The sequence below is a fragment of the Boleophthalmus pectinirostris genome, unplaced genomic scaffold (genome assembly GCF_026225935.1).
Source record: "Boleophthalmus pectinirostris isolate CB_2022bp ecotype Guang Dong unplaced genomic scaffold, ASM2622593v1 HiC_scaffold_9, whole genome shotgun sequence".
In the NCBI taxonomy this organism is placed as follows: domain Eukaryota; kingdom Metazoa; phylum Chordata; class Actinopteri; order Gobiiformes; family Gobiidae; genus Boleophthalmus; species Boleophthalmus pectinirostris.
In genome coordinates, this window is record NW_026571541.1 from 25,358,771 (window position 1) to 25,377,239 (window position 18,469).

General features: G+C 37.7%; 1 pseudogene; it reads right to left on the reverse strand.

Annotated features, from left to right (window-relative positions):
• Positions 1-16,561: 16,561 nt before the first annotated feature.
• On the reverse strand, positions 16,562-16,678 carry LOC129407310 (5S ribosomal RNA; annotated as a pseudogene).
• Positions 16,679-18,469: the final 1,791 nt, after the last annotated feature.

Sequence of the window (18,469 nt, forward strand, 5' to 3'; positions counted from 1 at the left end):
TGTTTAAATCATTAGAAGAGTGAACTTTTGTGAAAAATATTTTAAAATTTGTTTTGGATGCATTTTAAACTGATTCGAAAAATGTTCAGTGAAGTATCATGATATATCACTGAATCTATTTTTTTTCTCAAACCCCTACTTACTACCGCATATAAAGAACACATTTTAAACATAGGGATGAGTGACTTGATTCCAAGCATTGTAACTTTTGATATCATAATGTTTTATGATACTGATGTGGCTCTAAAGGAATTGAAAATTGAAAGTTAAAAGTATCCTTACATTTACAATCACATAGGGATGTAACAATAACCAAAATATCGTGATATCGAATTGTCAAAGGTCTCAAAATAATATCATAGACCATCACAATATGCCAAAATTCTCTTAAATTGATAGTTGGTAGTGCAGCAATAGCTAAAAAAAAGTTTAAAAAATGAGGGAACTACATAGACCATGATCCTTTGTTCCAATTTAGTGCAGACTATATGAAGAAATAACTATTCTAAGCACTTTTAAATCTTAGTTCTTTGGATTAAGTCTTGTCAAGGCATTTTAAGAGGAAAAAGTAGAGTATCCACAGTTTTGTTAGCCTCTACAAAACATCGAAATAAATATTGTACTAGATATCATTACATCGCTATAATCGCATGGCCAATATTTGACATGACAAACTGTAGAAGTACTTAACATGACTCATTTATTTTAGCCCTTAGACTATGTCACAGGTGTCAAACATAAGGCCCGGGGGCCAGATCCGGCCCTCCAAGACCTTTAATGTGGCCCTCGGCTGATTTTCTACTAAAGTATTTTAATTATATTTTCTATTAAAATCTTGTTAATTTTCTGTTGTGTTTATCACAGCAGTGTCTCCAGCGTCTCTGTACGTGGCCCCTCCCACCAGAGCAGCACAAATGAAGACTTGTCTCTTTCCAAACGCTCTTAAAGGACGATCGTTTTGACTGTTGACCATGACACCCTCATCAGCAAAATGTCCAACATGAGAAAAGTGGAGCCGAGTGCAGGATTTTACAACAAAAATGGATTTATTCCTATTTACAAACAAGTTCATGTTAAAACATTGTGTTGAAATTGTATTTTTCTTAAAGTTTCAGGTTGTTCATAATATTATAATATTTTGTAAAAGAAAGAGTTCATCAATTAAAAAATATTTCTGTAATAGATTTGTGTTTCTCTGCACAAATATTTGAACTTATTGTTATTTTTGGGGTTTATATGACATGAGTTTTCTGATCCGGCCCCTTTGGATCAAAGTAAGTTGGATTCGGCCCCTGGACCAAAATGAGTTTGACACCCCTGGACTATGTGATGACTTTTATATACCTGTTGTGAATAACCAGCAGTGTTGTAGCTCCAGTTTACCTTAATCCGATATGTTCACTATAATGAGATGTACTGTATTATTTATATTACACACTGCAAATTAAAACATCTTGAAATCTTCCACTGTATAGCATTAAACTCTTTCTTGCAACTCTTCAATGACAGGTGTTTTATTGCTCAAAATACAGGAAAAAAACTTTGAATTTCACTGTGAGCATGATCGCCTCTCCACAGATCTGACTGGTAGCTTATTCATGTAATGTCATTCTGTGGAACATTTAAGATGAAGCAAAAGAAAAAACACTTCAGGCATGGGACCAATGTTATAACATGGTAGAAAGCTCCAAAAAAGTCTATTCTGCATAATATCCCGTCTTTAATCCTTTAATGCTGAATACATTTCAACAAGACAATTACTTCCATACTTACTGTAGTATTTGTGTCCTTTTTAAAACAGTTAGTATTGAACAGGTTGTGCACAGGCAAGAAACACATGTCTACTCTCTCGATGGCAGTCTCTTCTGGACTAGAGTGTGTGCAGATTTCACAGCTCTCTGCTTTTTATCGCAATCGATTTCATTCAGCTCCAGTGGACTGAGGGGTCTTATTACATAATTGAATTTGGGTTGGTAATGAGAACAGACCAGAGTTCCTCCACCTGTGATCTGAGGGAGCAGGGCCAGAGCACCTGCCACTGCACACTCAAACATGTAAGACACAATGGAGCACAGGGAGACCAGAGTCCTGTACCGGTCCATATCAAAGTTAAATCCGCACCCGAATGGACCCATTGACATCCCATGCATTACCCACCCGTGCACGTGATGAATTGGGGTCAGCCCATTAGTCTGACAGCTCAGTAGTCCAGGACTAAACCAAGACTGAACCAGGACCAAGCCAGGACTTAACCAGGACTGAACCTACGCCGTGTCATTAGCGAATTATAAATACATACACGCCACAGCCACAGAGCCGATCGCCAGGACTACACCAGGACTGGACCAGGACTTAACCAGGTCTAAACCAGGACCAAACCAGGACTAAACCAGGAGCCCAGCCACATAGACAATCACCTCCGCTGATGGTTTTATGTAATAAATACAGTAAAGTCACTCTCAGCCTGATCTGACATCGTTCCGGGAAAAGACCAGGAAATGGCATTTGTTTCCAGGACAATGAAAGTACTGGATGTGCTTGAAGTATTTTTCTCTCATTCGTCATTCATTTGATTCACCTGACCCGCCAGTGTGAAATCACTATCCACCCATAACATTTCAGAACTTTAAAACCCACCCACTTCAAGCAACTATACAAGTGCAGGAGTCTGTGGGAGACTCCTTCAAAAAAAAAAAAAAAAAAAGGCATTTTTATACTGGGTTCTATTGAAAGGACACAAAACACACAGTTTGTAACCATGTATTAAAGCAGCACTGTGTAACTTTTTGCCTGTGGGTCCATCACATGCTAGTTTCTATGGATATGCCATTGCTCTGTCTAGATTGTTCCACAGTATGGCATTAAACGGCTCTACTTTACATTTAGTAGATTAGAGGTCGTTTAAAAGCTCAAAAATACCTAGAAAAACAGTCATTCTGACTGTGAGCGGGGTCGCCTCTCCACAGATCTGACCTGTAATTTGGTCTGGTTTGGTCTCCATGAAGATAGAAAGGTTTAATGCCATACTGTGAAACATTCCAGACAAAGCAATAACACCTCGATGGAGAAAAGCAACACAAAAGTTACACAATGCACCTTTAAGTATCAACCTGTCCATTTTACCATGGGTTTACTGTTGGTATTGATCAAAGTACTGCACATAGAAATACTCTGATTGACAGTCAAAAGCGCTATCCCCTTTTTACTCTCAAAAAAACCACCCGAACCTGCTGCCACATATACGATCCTCTTGTCAATGTGCTTTTTTCCCTATGCACCTTAAACGTTTAATATCTGACCCCTCCAGAGCCCAGAACAAAAAAATCTATGTGACTTAATGTTTGAGCACGAAAAGCCACTTCAACCCTTTCATTATTAACAAACTGCAGGCTAATTTAACATTCTTTGTCTTTCAATAGCTCTGTTCACAGCAGATACTTGGCTTGCCTGTTTTATTGAAATCGGGGGTTGTTGACAGCTTGTGGGAGTGCAACTGTTATTATATGAGAACTCTTTAACCAGCTCTTATTAATAGTTCTTAACATTTATTTGAACTTTTTTACTTTTTGTACAAAATTTGGACTGCATTTTGTTCAGAAAAATACGTTTTTTGAGTTACACTTGGTATGTAAAATATGCTGTGTTTATTTGTAAATCTTTTTAAGAATGGAATTTTCCCTTTTGAGAGATGTTTTCAATTTGCAGCTCTCAGCCAATGACAATACAAAGCTTTTATTTGGAAATAAACCTGGATTTGACTTCTTAAAGCGAAAGAAAGGAGGCAGGGTCTGGGTTATGTTTTAGTTTATTTACAAGATTAATAGTGGAGCAGATTCAAAGTTGGGTTTGTAGTTACCAAATAATCGTAGATGTAAGTATTTATCAGACCATGGGTTAGGATTCTAGGACTTTGACAGTGTAGTGCAAGGTGAATAAAAATCAATCAATTTTTCATTTGATGAGAACTGCAGAGCTAGCTAGACTAGTTTAGGTAAAAGTGCTGGGTCTTTATAACAATTAATATGTTTTTTGTAGTTCCTTTACCTATACCTATTATATTATTATACCTTATTATATTCTATACCAGGTAACACTGTATATTAACTGCACTTTTAATAAAGCATGAACTAATAGATTAAAAGTTTATTACAAGTGCTTATATTATGCTATTTTCTGATCTCTGTTATAATGTTTCCTCATTAAAAACATACCCGGATTTTTGTCCTAAAATGTCATGTGGTAAATCATGTGGTAAAAGTGCTCCACTGTGTTTTTAAACCCCACACACAATTATTTTAATTTGATTTCAGCCCTGAAATTGGCAGTCTGCACTAAAGGTAAAAGGTAGCTGTTAACTTTAAAACTACCACTACATGACATTGCAAGTTAGAACAGAGCATTTAGAGTTTTGGAGATGTATCCAGACTGATGACGCAGGTTTACTCAAACATGTGTGAATGGAAAAAACAAGCAAACAATCAATCAAACAAACAAACAAACAAACAAACAAACAAAAAAAACTCTGGGTAAGTTTTTTATGAGGTAAGAACATTACAACATGGCTTAAAGCTCACAAGAGTTCATTTTGCGTAATATGGACCTTTAAGAATGATTCAGGGTTATCCTAACTCCTAATCCCTCAATTAAGTAGTTACTGTGCCTGAATCATTCTTAATAAACTGATAATGAACTGATAATAAACTGATGATTTTGGTCACCTGGGGATTAGTATTTCTAACGTTACTTAAAAACGGCAACAAAGAAGTCTGGATTTTTACTTGTGACGCAACAATCTTGGCAAAATTCAAACACAACATTTTAGTGTGCTCAGAAAAGAAGCAAATTACAACTCCAGGTATGTATTTGATGTATATGTTGAAGAATATTTGTTCTTTAAATGAAGAAGAAAAAATAAACATCTAAAAGTGACTATTACTCAGAGAGTTTGTGTGTGCGCGCTGAGCTGCTTTATCAGCCAGACTAGAGCTGACAGTAAACAAGTAATGATGGACTCTTTTATTTGGATTGTCTATGTTCCCTTGGCAACAAGAGCAAGAGATTAGTGACTGTCTGGTCAGGCAGGTCAAGGGATGCTCTGCCATTCGCTCCTGTCCACAGCTGATGCTCTTGTGTATTTGAACGCACCATTTGGCAAATACAAAGGCATATACAACTTATGCCATCCGTTGTTACTCTTGAGAACAATGTAATAAAGCAACGTTGGCAAAGTAAGGAGATCTACACTTGGATTATGCAGTGTTGTAGCTGATTTCAAATGCCTGGTTATTTTTTAATATTTACATGCATTCGTATTTGGGCATGTGCACGGTGTAAAGGTCCTATAACACACAAAATATATTCTTGTAATTGTTCTTGTAATCTTTAAGACATGCTATAGTGTTGTTCAAAAACATCCCTGCCATTGTGTTTTGTTTCATCCTCACATGTTTGAGTAATCTGTCTACATCTTATCTACATCTACATCATGTTCAAAATGCTCTGTTCTACCTTGTGATGTCATGAAGTGGTAGTTTTCAAGTTAACAGCTACATTTTACCTTAAGTTTGATAGAGATGGCAATTCCAGGGCTAAAATCATCCAAATGTTTGTGATGAGGAAACAACTGTATAACATAGATTAGAAAATAGTCTAATACTGGCCCTTGAATCACAGCTTTTTGAGATGCCAAAGTGAAAACAGGATGGACCATCCAAGTGCAGCCAATCAGAGCACTGCTTTTGCTCTTCTAAGTTTACTACAACTTCATCATTAGATACGCAGCAGTGGTCTCATTTCTGTCACAAGTGCTATTACTATTTTTTTTTTATTATTTAGTATTGAATTCACACAAAAAAGCAGGATTTACATTTTGTTTTCATGCATTATTAATACTCTAATACTACATATTTAGTGTATCTCCTGTACAGAACTCCTACAGCTCCACTGTGTTTTTAAAGCTCATACACCTTTACCTTTTTAATATAACAAAAAACCTAGCCAGGCTGGTGCCACCTTGTGTCTCCACTCAATTTAATTTCTCTCTTGCAACTAGGTCAGGGATTGGAATACACTAGATGGTTCGCAAAAACCCCGGGCACCAGCTAATCAGCGAAGAGCCATACATTCTGTTTTGGCTTTAAATCCTCCTGAGATCAAGCATTTAAAGCCAGAATAAAAAGAGTGTTTGGTGAATTTTATGAAGGGGAAAGACGTTATTGCCCTTCTTCCTACGGGATTTGGGAAAAGCTTAATATACCAGTGAGCCCTGTTAGCAGCGCATTACATACGTCATGATCAAAAAGGAGGGACTGGTTAAATAAAAAAAGTACCCGCCTACCGTCGTGTGAATGAATTCTAACGCTGCTTGGTCATACGGTTTCTATGAAGTGAAACCGGCTGATGAATCAAGCTACAAAAACACCACCATTACTCAAAGCATCAAGACTAAGGCGTAAAAAATGTCTTAAATACGCTGAACTCTATGTGACATCGCACTTGCTCAAAAAAAATTAAAATAAAAAAAAATATTTGAAGTTTCAGTGTAGTTGACATTAGAGTAATTTTATCATCAGCTTGATAAGTGAATAATAAACAGCTGACATGGGACAGGAGCACTGTAAAACCTGAATGACACTGCCTCAGCAAATATAGTCCTCAAACTGGAGCTGCACATTGTAAAAGATGAATCATTGTTCTCGTCTATTTCCTTTTTCTGTCCCATTCAGACCTCTTGCCGCTATAAGGCCTCTGCTTTACACAGACAGCCTGACATTTTTTATGATGGAACTAGATAAGATTTAGAGAAGGGTGGAAGAAGAGCAGCAAAGAGAGATGGCTTTTTCTCTCCACTGACACTTTTGGTCGAGGAACTGCAGCGTCCAATGTCCATTCCAGGAACAGAAAAACTCCAGGGAGGCTGAGTTATCGCCATGGCAGCAGACGACAGTGTTTTATGTCTGTAATTTGCGGCGTTTCTCTATCTTTGTCCATCTCTACGACTCTCGCGTCCCCAGCCAGTTGTGGTGACATGCTGCCTTGTCTGTTTGGGCATCTGGGTTGGCCATTCATCTTACTGTTTAGTCCGTAAGTCTTCGAGAGCGCTCTGTGCTCATTGCGTACCCCAGTATTTACCCCTGTGACAAGTTGACAGACTGCTTTGTAATTCCCAAAGATCTTAAATCGGCTAGGTAATAGATGCTGCTTTCAGGTGCCCAGACAAAAGTAGTGATCTTTCCAGCGTCGCTTTTGGATTTTGGGGGCGGAATTAAAGACAACTGTCTGATTTCAAATGTGGGACTTACATAACAACAGAAAATGCCGTAATTTGGGCCCTTTAACTAAATAAAATGCATGAACAGTGATTATAAACACAGTCCCAGCATGAAAAAACTGATATAGTAGTGCTTACAGTGGTCCAAATTTATTTGTGTGCATTCCGAACATCCTAATTATTCACCACGATGAGTTCACGAGCACTTTCGGCAACTTTCAGAGGCCAGAGCATGTTTTGACCATCATGGTATTCCTAAGAACAACTAGCATGCAAATCACACTCTTCCTGGTTTTGTGGATGATATAAAGCGTAATAATGCAGACAGATTGCAGACAACACACACTGGTCTCATTTTGATGTCAAGAACAAGAACGCTTTTGTATTTTGGGGGCAGTTCTTAAAGACCGTAAAGATTAAAGGCACAGCCCAGAATTTTGGACATAGAATCTCATTTCCTAGTGAGCCAGAGTGTTGAAGACATGTGGAGACACTTTTTTAAATATTCCATCTAGTCCTTGTATTTGCAGAGGTCGCTGGAGCTAGGCTAGTGCATGTCAATGGCCATAGTTAGCCTGTCACTAAAAACAGTCTTACCCACTCCACAAAGCAAAAAAAAAAAAAAAAGTATCTCCACACGTTTCCAACACTCTTGCTCACTAGGAAATGAGGTCCTATGTCCAAAATTTTGGACTGTCCCTTTATGAAATGAGTTGAAGCTGCCATGTCAGTGAACAGGGATGAGGGGGCACCAATGTTTTCCCATAGTTGTGAAGTAAAAAAACAAAAAAACAAAAGCATGTTATTTGTAAAGCTAAAGCTAAAGACAGCAATAATGTAGATAGCACCTAGTGGTGGCATGAGAGAATACAGGGTTGAGTTAGTCATACTTATGACTGTTTGTGACTTTGAAGGAGTTTTTTAACTATATTATAACATTGTGCCCTAATCAAAAACATACCTGAAAATGTATTTTGCTTCACTGATGTTTGTTTGATGAATCTTGTGCAATATATCCACGCTGGTGAGCAGTCACAAAATATATGGTTTGAATTTTCCCAGGATTGTTATGTCACAGTTTGAAATCATGTGCAGTTTTTAAGGCCATAAATCATCACCATACTTGTTCAAAGCAATTGTTCCATAATAATGCTTAACATGTGTTCTTTAGATTAAACTAAACGTGTTAACAAATTGGGGTTGTCCTTTCTCCAGTTCTTGACAACCCTAGCAGTTAGACATATTCTCTTCTCCTTCCACTCCCTCCTCTCATATTGGCCCCTGGACCCCAGTCTTTACCTCTGTCACAAGTTGAAGGACTGCTATATAATTCTCTTACATCCACCATCGACTACCCTGCCCCAGTAATGGATGCAACGCTCAGGTCCCCCGACAACGCAACTCATTCATATGATATATGCTTTATCTACCTTTTTGTATTCCTTCAATGCCGGCGGTATCGTGTGCGCCTGACTGTGTCATGGAATTGACTTCACATTTGTGGGGTCATTAGATGCCTTTGTTGCCTGATCATTTTGTTGTTGTCTTCCCCGAGTAGCTTTATGGTTTGTCCCTTGGCCTGTTTTAGACTCATGCTTGTGATACATACAGATAATTATCTAGAAGCAATTGTCTCTCAGACGTTCAATAATAATATGGCATTAAGTTGATGGAGAGGACATGCGCACTGTGTTAAAACAAGCCTGTAGGGATTTGCATGGGATGTGAACCGTATACGAAACAATGTAGTCGGATAGCATAATTTTTTTGAAGAGGTATGGACTCGGACATAAAAATATTTACGGCAATGTTATTCATGAAGAGGGTAAACAAAACGATGTAGAGATTGGAAAAAAAATAGATGATGATAACAGAGGACAGAACGGTGACGCATTACAAGAGCCCTGGAGGTGCACGCAAAAGCTATGTTGGGTAATTTGCTTGTTGCGTTATTCATGGTACACTTGATAGATAGATGTGCTGTGGTAATGTGGGCTCATTAGAGACCTGCCATTTGCATGCTCTACAATAGTGTGTGTAGAACGGAAGGAGCGGTAAAAGAATGCAGATGAAGAAATGGGCCAAACCTGTAGTGCCTTCTAGTAGTTTAAAGGGTTTCTCAAAATAACAATACCGATAACTAAGTCCCTATAATCCCCCAGTTCCAGTTTAATCAAAGGAACCACACAGCCCTCCACGCTCGCACTCATACAGAGTCAGTGGGCCTAACTAGCTTTACAATTAGTAACTGTATTGTGCGGTACTAGAAAAGTACTGCAATAGTATGAAAACTCCTTGTTTTGGGGGAAAAAACATTATTGTGAGCAGGCTTGCATCTTCACACACTTGAGTTCTCCTGCTTGTTTCCACGGGAGTGTTCATTAAACTATATTCCTCTACAGTATGGCATAAAACTATCATCATGGAGAATATTCTGAAGTATGGATTTAGTCCGGAAATTTGGGCACAGGACCAGACTGTCGATGTGAATGTCTGTGTCAATTTTAAAACCAACCTTGCATTTAAAGGATTTAGATCCATGGTTGTACTTCCTGTTAGAAGTGGGGGACTGATATCACCTAGCACCTATCTTACCGGCAAAGTAAAATTCCACTGCTGCTGAGAAAATAGTCCCTCAAAATATGACGATTCATGCAATGCAAGGTTAGTTTTATTTCAAGCATTATTCTATCAACATAGACATTCACTCTGGTGTAATAATAGTTTTGCTTCGGGTGTTTTGTGGAGTGGGTAAGACTGTTTTTAGTGGCAGGCTAATTATGGCCATTGACATGCACTAGCCTAGCACCAGCGACCTCTGCAAATACAAGGACTGGATGGAATATTTTAAAAAGTGTCTCCGCACGTCTCCAACACTCTGGCTCACTAGGAAATGAGGTCCTATGTCCAAAATTCTGGACTGTTCCTTTGAAGGTGCACTGCATAACTTTTTTATGATAGAGGATCTGCTACCTTCTTGTCTCTGTGGAGATGTTATTGCTTTGCCTGGAATGTTCCACGGTATGACATTAAACATATCCATCGAGCATTTATTAATTGCGGGTGTTTCTATTGCTCTTTTCCTTCTGGGAATTGAGGAGACTCTTCACAGATCTGAATTGTCTCCCTTGTGATAGGTTTAATCTGTACTGTGGAACATTCTAGACAAAGCAATAACATGTCCATGGAGACAAGCAAGTGGTGGACCCTCTACTAGAAACCTTTAAGGCATACCTGCATCTACACCGTTCAACTGTCTAAGTAAAGTAACTGCCCTTCAAATTGCAAGTTGCACTTTATTAATTGAGTTTTTAATCGATCAATTGCCAACAAACGTCACTATGAATCATATTCTGTTGGTTTATAACTAATTAATTGTACATAGCCTCCTGGAGTATTTACATGTTTCACTATTACACGTGACCATAACAAACTTTACTTTACACGTTTTGTCAGAGTGCACAGAGTTTCTTCCAGGCATTAACTGGATGAAGTGAATCATGGGTAGTTTGCAGTACAAATAAAATGCGCATACTATTACAGAAAAGCCATTTGCCAATTATAATATTTGTCCATTGTGAACATTGTACACTGACGTACAAGAGTGGAGGTGTTTACAGCCCTCAAGGTTTCCTCTGGTACATTTACTTCCATCAGAGAATGTGAGAAGAATACATAGAAATACACAGAGAACATACTGATTTGTTGTACATTAAAAAGTGAAAATTTAAATGGAACATCAGGGGTGGTTTATAAAATGGATGATAAGGCCTTGAGCAGAGATCGTAAAGTGAATTGGACCTTTCTGTGTATCTGTTTAGGGGAGTCAATATTTAAATTTGATGTGGTGGTTGAAAAGATTGAGCGCTCTCTCCCTTAAACTTGAAAGTTAGTGGCAATTCACACTTTGTTGATGGCCTTACATTGTGCACTGGGGTGTGTGTGCTTGTCAGTTTGAATGAGCACCTTGACGTAAGTGCTGACGCCGAAGGTATAAAAGAGTTAAAGCCATAGTTTGTGATTTTTTTTTTAGCTTACTAAGAAATAGACTCAAATGTGTGTGTTTTGTTTTGTTGTGTTTTTTACACTGAAAACATAGAAGAGTTCTTATTCTTGCATCTCCACAAACCTGACTTTCTTGGCCTGATAGAGGGCCTTAAATAAAAATAAATAAATATTAATTAATAATTTTTTTGAACATCTCTGCTTCTCATCTCAGATTGTGATGTGATGTGTGTTGGTATTTTGCGGTGCTGTCATGGTGCAAGATACATTAAAATTACCACAAGGTCCAATATTGTGCATTTTTGACTCTTGTCACAAAAAACATTAGCCTGATTCCTCAGCCGATTTCACTTCGTGGAAACCGTCCGACTTCACAGCATTAGAATTTGTTCACTTGACGGTACCTTTTTTATTTAACCAATCGCTGCTATTTGGTCGTGACTTTTGTAATGCGCCAAATCCGTAGGAAGAAGGGCAATAATGTCTTTTGTCCTTGATAAATTCAACAAACATTCTCTTTGTTCCGGCTTTAAATCCTCGATCTCAGGAATCGTTGCCAACACAGACTGTATGGCTTCATCTACATCCATCTTGACCTCTGTGTTTATTGTTGTGCTGTACCACAAAAGGGACCCAGACAGGCGCATGAGTTTGACCTCATGGCTTCAGAGCTCTTTGCTGATTGGCCGGCACGTGGTCTACAACTTCCGGGGTTCTTGCAAAACGTCTAGTTTATTCTGATTCCTGATCTAGTCACAGGAGAGAAATGAAATTGAGCAGAGAAACTAGGTGGCGCCAGTCTTGCTAATAAAACATACCTGGAGTTGTGTTTTGTTTCATTCACATATTGTGATTTGAGTAACCCTTTATTATTAGTCTGTCAACATCTCTCAAGCTCAAAATGCTCTGTTCCACCATGAAGCAGTAGTTTTGAAGTTAACAGCTACACTTTTACCTTTTGTTTCGTAGAGATTGGCAATTCCAGGGCTGAAATGACCCAAATGATTCTAGTGAAGGTGTATGGAGTTTCAAAACACAATGAAGCACTTCCTGTATTACCACATGACATCGCAAGGTGGCTCAGATTAGCTTAAATATGCAAAGTTTGTGTATTAAACATGTGTGAATGAAGCAAAACACAGAGGACACAACATTACAACACAGATCAGACAATAATGTAATATGGGCCCTTTAACATGTGACCATTTTCCAACCATTAGGAGATTATGACACAGAGAATATGGCAGAATATCTTTGAGGATTTAGATCAGTTACCTAACCTGCATTTTGTTATGTTTCTATTACACAAAGCAACATACAAAATGACAGTACAGTACAGTAAAAAAATGAACAAACAAACTGATAAAGCAGCCAACTGATTAGACTACGTTCGGGGACCATCTTTTATGCAATGATTACGTAATAACAGACATACGGCAGCGTGGTGAGCCTCTATCTCCGCGTGGCTTCATTACTGCTCTTTTACCTCGACTGGTGCGCCTCTGCTTTATATTTAATAGTGATAAATACAGTGGACTCCTTATCACTGCATGAGGACACGGGGCGTACATCAGCATGAGAAACGATGTGTATAAATAGTACGTTTATAGTCTTTATCCCGTCACCTGTGTCAGACTATACAATTTATATACACCAGATACAGGACAACTCACAGCTTGACTTAAGAGCTGTTTAGTACTGCTAAAAATATTGCTTACTTATTTTTACTTATCTTTACTATTTAGAAATAATGGGTTAAGAAGAGAAAATTATACCCCCTGTGTGCTGCTTACTTCTCAGTGGGTGACTTCTCTTAGTCAATAAAGTCTAAGTTGGAAGAAACTAAAATGCATAAGGGTGTTTTTTTGTTGTTTTTGTTTTTTTAAAGGTGCACTATTTTATTTTTTTTTTTTTGTACTGAGTCCACCACAAACTTGTTTCTATGGAGATATTATTGCTATGCCTGAAAAGTGGTACTGTAATGCATTAAATTCATTTCATTTTTTATTATTTTTTTTTTAAATTACAAGTGTTTTACTGCTCAAAAATACTACAAAAAAATGCATTACTAGAGTGAGTGAGTGAGCCTCTCCACAGATCTGACCTGTAACTTGGCCTGGAGGCACTGTGGACTCGTCTCCGTGCAGTTTAATGCCATACTGTGGGACATTTTAGACAAAGAAGAAACATTTCGATGGACAGGAGCAGGTGACGGACTCTCCATTGAAAGTTTTATATCATAGAAAATTAACTAAGTAACACTTTTTTCCTTATAAATTTCCATATGTTGAGTGATCTGTTATTCTCTAAAGCTGAGTAGCTGGAAGCATCAGTAAAAAACATTAACTATAAGTAAAGCTCATGTTTCAGAATGATCTCTTAGCCCTGCCCACTTAGTACCTTGTTTAACTCTGAAGTTGAACCTTGACAGAAACAACTGTCTGGGATAGTCAAAGGTAGTTGTTTCCGCACAACACGCCTGAAAATTCCCTGTAGAAGTCACTTTCAGATGATTCTCGTTGGACAAAATGCCTCTTAAAATGCATAGGCAATATCATATACTCATACACTAAAGGTGCATTGTGTAACATTTCTGGTGGAGCATTAGTCAGTAACTTTTGTCCATGGAGATGTTATGTTTTACGGTCTGGCATTAAACCTTTCTAGTTTCATGAAGACCAAACCTGACAAAGTTACAGATCAGATGGGTAGAGAGACTTTATGTTTTTCTAGGTATTTTAGCGCTATAAAACCACCTCTAACTGAATAAATGTAAGGTAGAGCTCTTTAATGTCATACTGTGGGACATTCCAGGCAGAGCAATGACATACCCATAAAAACAAGAAAGTGACGGAATAATTTCCCTTATGGATCAGTGAAGTTTGTTAATAAATAAATAAATAAATAAATAAAATCTTACTCTGTAGTGACAGTGGATGCAATTTTTATGAAACAGAAATTCAAGATCTGAATTTAATGCATGGTGTTTAAATGTAATTTTTATCTATACATACATTTTTTATGCACAATGATAATGTAAAAGTTTTGATGTATTCATAAGGTGGAGGCTTTAATATAAGCCCTATTGGGTTTTTTGCCTCTTCCGGCACCTACTTTTTATCTAGTGTGTTTCTTTTTATTGTCATGTTATATGTGCTAAATAAATACATTTTAAAAATAAATAAAATTTGTATATGCTAAAATTATGCATAAAAAAAACATTTGATCACATTTTTACTCTTGATCCAGACTGTAAGAAACCACTGACATATTTAGTGAGCTGCTGTGTTAAAAAACAGTCATTGTGCTTAAAATAGTCATCTTATTTGTAAAGTGCATTTGTATAACTGTCTTTAAATCTGCACAAATCTGTCTTCTACAATTGAAGCCCAGAGCACAGTTTATTGCCAACACAATTTAATTTGCACACATATTAAACTGACTTCTGATCCCGACACTCTGCTTACTGGACTCTGTAGTTAATTACGTCGACACTAAGCAATTAAAATAAATGTGTAAAAGTATAGTCTAACTAACCACGTCGTCTTAGGCTATCCTTAAGCGGGCAAGTTAATTAAAAAAGCCCCTTCATTTTGACAGATTCCTCCTCATCCTGTGGACTGTCAGCACACAAACAATTATTGGAGGTCCAGAAGGCACTGGGCAGAGCAGCTGGGAATGTGCAGATACAGACTGAGAGACTAGAAGACAGGTTGGACATTTTTCTTTCTAAAAAATACTAAGTGCCGAATAGTCCCACGGAGACTACAGTGGGTGATTTGTGTGAAAAAGCAATTAATTGTTTATGCTTGCATAGTCAGGTGCATGCTTCTACAATTTTGGGAAATTTGGTAAAACTGACTGTAGCAGAGTTGTTTGCATTGTTAACAAGTGACTTAACAAGTGATTAAATCACTTGTTAAGTGTGTAAACTACAGAGTATTTTACTCTCATTTTATGGTAAGTTAACCCAATTCACAGAGTATGAAGTAAGAAAGCTTTCAGAAATATTCATATACATGCGATAGAAATCTGTGCATCCATCCATCAATTTTCTTACTTATCCGGGGCCAGGGACTCCCAGACTTCCCAAAAATCTGTGCATATTTGGGAAATCCGTGCATATTTGTCTGTAGTTGAGCATAAAATATGTATTTGTAAACTCTCGAATGAGTCATAAAATGTGTTGTGTGTATTTTATTCATCAGAATACGAATTGAAAAGTTAAGACATCAAGAATTACAGTCACTAAATGAAAATTTATGATGCCATTTCCTGTACAGAGGAGGTATTTCTAGACAATATTTCATAGAAGCATTTGGTTCCCAAATTCAACAAGACAAGACAAGTATATTTTTACAATAAACTGTAATTATCCCACCTTTTGGTCAGCTCCTTGTTTTGCCATTACTCAGTTTTTACCCTCCGCTTTTACCCTGTAGTGATGCATGTACAGTCTTGATCTCAATGTTTTTTTCTGCTCAATAAATAATGCCTGTAAAGTAATGATGTATTTTTGACAGTCAAGTCACATCTGTGAATTCATATTTGTACTGAAGAAAGCGTATATTTTCATTTTGTGATTGTAATTCTTGATGTTGTAACTTTTCAACTCGTATTCTGATGGATAAAATACACACAGTATATTTTATGTATGACTGGACTCATTCGAGAGTTTACAAATATTTATTTTATGCACAACTACTGCCAAATGTGCACTGATTTCTATCCTATGCACACAAATATTTCTGAAAACAGCTTAAACTCCATAACAGAGTAAGAAACTTGCTGTGTCAGCGCTTGTTCCTTATACTATACCAAGACAGGTTTCAGGCAGGTTTTATGTATGTTTATGCTAAATTTGTACTTGTAGATAAGGTGGTAACGGTCACATTTTCATATAGGGCTTCTTACAGAACTCAATGTGCTTCACAACAAGAAATGACTCATCCATTTACACATATTCATACACAAGTGTACACAGACTGGGGGTTAAATGTCTAGCCCTAGATCACAGCAACAGGATTGATAGCATTTATATAGCATCTTTCAAGATACCTAAAGCGCTTTACAGTTCATTATTCAGTCACTCCACACTCAGTGGTGGTAAGCTACTACTGTAGTCACAGCTGCCCTGGGGCAGACTGACGGAAGTGAGGCTGCCAATCTGTGCCATCGGCCCCTCCGCCCACCACCATCACTCACGCTCACATCTCTTTCATACTAAGCAATGTGGGTGAAGTGTCTTGCCTAAGGACACAACAGCAGTTTTTTGCCACTGGTGCCCCACTGTGGCACCTGGAATTCCCAGTGGTCTCCCATCCAAGTACTACCCAGGCCCAGCCTGCTTAGCTTCTGAGATCTGACGGGATCAGGCTTTGACAAGCCGGTATGACCAGAGGATTCATCTGTGACAACTGGAATCACACCAAAAACCTTTCCTTTCCCAGTGATGTTTATGCAACTATGAAAAGGTGGTGCCAGCAGAGAGTCAGTTTTGAACCTGTTTCTGTTCTTTATTTGTTTCAGATCACTTTGAGGCTGGCAATGAACAAAGCTAAAATCTGATTGTCCATTAATACATGTTGTAACTTGAATTGCACTTCAGAAGGTTGCACTTTCTTTACTTATCCAACAATCAGTGGCGGCCATCTTGAGTTTGGACAAGTTTGGTCCTTGTGGTGCAGTCGGGTGGAGGTCTGGACCAGCTAACAGATTGTGAACACTGATGAACAGCATGCTAGCCTTGAACCTGCAGAGACAGTGTCATAAGGTTTGAGAGAGGACACGTGTAAGAGCGCACATGTGATATTATCCTAAGAAACACCAGATGGTCGAGCCGGGCAAATGACGACGCGTGTTTTTTAAAGAAATTTACGGTTTGAGATAAAATATGGTTAAAAATATCTCTGCAGTAAAGTTGTATTACATTGATCAGTGTGTCAGATGCTTACCACTTGCAAAACTCCCTGTTAAATTTTTAGCGTCATCCATAAAGTATATGACAATGGAGAAATAGTGCGGACAGATGTGCCAGCGGCAGAGATGACAACGTTGCAAATTCTCCCCATGCATAAATCCTAACCAGTCTATCACCGTGTGCTCTTTAACTGAAATCTTACTGGATTATTTCATAATTTTGAGTTTAGTGAATGGCCCTTGTAGAAGTGACTGTTTGAATGGTTCAGTTCTGGAGGATTTGACCCATGACAGAGCAAAGCAGCGACTGAAATAATGGAGTAGGGAGAATACAGGGTTGTTACAGTTTTTGAGGAACACTAATTATAGCTTTTTAGTAGGGATACACTGACCCAGCTATTTAGTTTCCAATACTGATTTCACTACTATGGATTTAAGTATCTGCTGTTACCCAACATCAAAATAATATGTAGCTATTATTTATCCCTCAAGTAATTACAGTACATCTTTGTATAAAAGTTAGGAGATTTCTTGGCCCTCTATGACCAGAAAATAATCTTATGGCATAAGTTTATATGTCTAATAAGGATTCACCCATCCAGCTTTTTCTGTTCATATAGTAAAATGATGCCAATACTTTGGTTTTAAGTATCTACCGATAGCCCATATCAACTGATAATACAGCCGAGACTAAATAAAGTAAACCTATAATTTATTTCCTTAAAACATGTATGGTTGAAAAAAGGTTTTTTACTATTATGAGACCAAAATAGGATATCAACTGAAGTGACATCTGATTGATCAAAATGTTCAATATCGACGTCAATATCTGATACCAGTATCCAGAGGTGGGGACTTGCAAGTCATGACTTTGACTCGAGTCAGACTTGAGTTACTGTTTTTAGGACTTAAGGCCTGTGACTTGAGAAAAGTTGAGAAGCACTTTTAAATCTGAATTCTTTCTATTCTGACTGTAATGATTCACTCTAAGATCTTGTCAAGATATTTAAAAAGAAAAAAAAAATGCATTTCTACAACTCTTATATACTCTGAATACTCATATATAAATATACCATGACTTTTTAAGTATAATTTAGTTTAAAATTCATATAGATTGCAAAAATCTAAGCTATATTTGGTATTTTGGTTTAAAGACTTGGACTTGACTTGGACATATGGACCAGTGACTCGAGACCCAACTTGGACTTGCCTGTATTTGACTTGGGACTTGACTTGGACTTGAGGTCAAATACTTGAGACTTACTTGAGACTTGC